The sequence below is a fragment of the Manis javanica genome, chromosome 15 (genome assembly GCF_040802235.1).
Source record: "Manis javanica isolate MJ-LG chromosome 15, MJ_LKY, whole genome shotgun sequence".
Taxonomy (NCBI): Eukaryota; Metazoa; Chordata; class Mammalia; order Pholidota; family Manidae; genus Manis; species Manis javanica.
In genome coordinates this window covers 57,403,840-57,404,650 of record NC_133170.1, presented here as the reverse complement: position 1 = coordinate 57,404,650, position 811 = coordinate 57,403,840, and the positions used below count along the sequence as shown (strand labels likewise).

Here is an 811-nt window from a genome sequence, read left to right as displayed (position 1 = left end):
TGAAATATTGCTCCTTACTCATCTTCACCTTGATCAGACTGTTGAGAGTTAAGCCAGACCTTAATTTGGAATTTTCCTCTTCCAAACCCAGTGACATAATAAGCACAAAACTAAACAAAAACTCAAAGACTACCAGTAATCAGGCAATGGAAAGAGCCAATTACTTGAATATGGGAAAGAAGTAATTTTTAATAATATATTTATATTTCCTTCTACATCTTTCGTGGAGAAATGTGTTGGGTGTAGGTGCATAGTGGAGGGGATGGTGGTTTGTTGAGAAGAGAAAATGTGGTTATGAAAGACTGAAAAATTCTAAGAATCAACAACTTCTGTGCTGGCTTTGGCAGCACACATACTAAAACTGAAAAGATACATAGGTGATTAGCATGACTCTGGTGTAAGAATGACATGAGAACTCATGTATTCCATAATTTCTAAAATGGGCAAAAGACATGAATAGACACTCCTCCAAAGATGATGCACAAATGGCCAACAAGCATATGAAAAGATGTTCAACAACATGGATCATTAGGGAACTGCAAATCAAAACTATAATGAGCTATCACCTCCCACCTACCAGGATGGCTTCCATTTGAATAAAAACAAAACAAAAACAGGAAATAATAGGTGTTGCTGAGGATGCTGAGGGATTGAAACTCTTTTGCACTGTTGATGGGAATGAAAAATTATGCAACTGCTATAGAAAATAATATAGAGGTTCCTCAAAATATTAAAAACAGAACTACTAAATCATCCAATAATTCTACTTCTTTATCCAAAAGAACTGAAAGCAGGATCTCAAAGATATATT

At 35.1% G+C, this 811-nt stretch overlaps 1 non-coding gene across 1 annotated transcript; it reads left to right on the top strand.

The window, feature by feature from the left end:
- The first annotated feature begins 331 nt into the window (after positions 1-331).
- Positions 332-438, top strand: LOC118971707 (U6 spliceosomal RNA). The gene has a single exon (XR_005060297.1). It is a non-coding gene; the product is annotated as a U6 spliceosomal RNA (small nuclear RNA).
- The last annotated feature ends 373 nt before the right edge of the window (positions 439-811 follow it).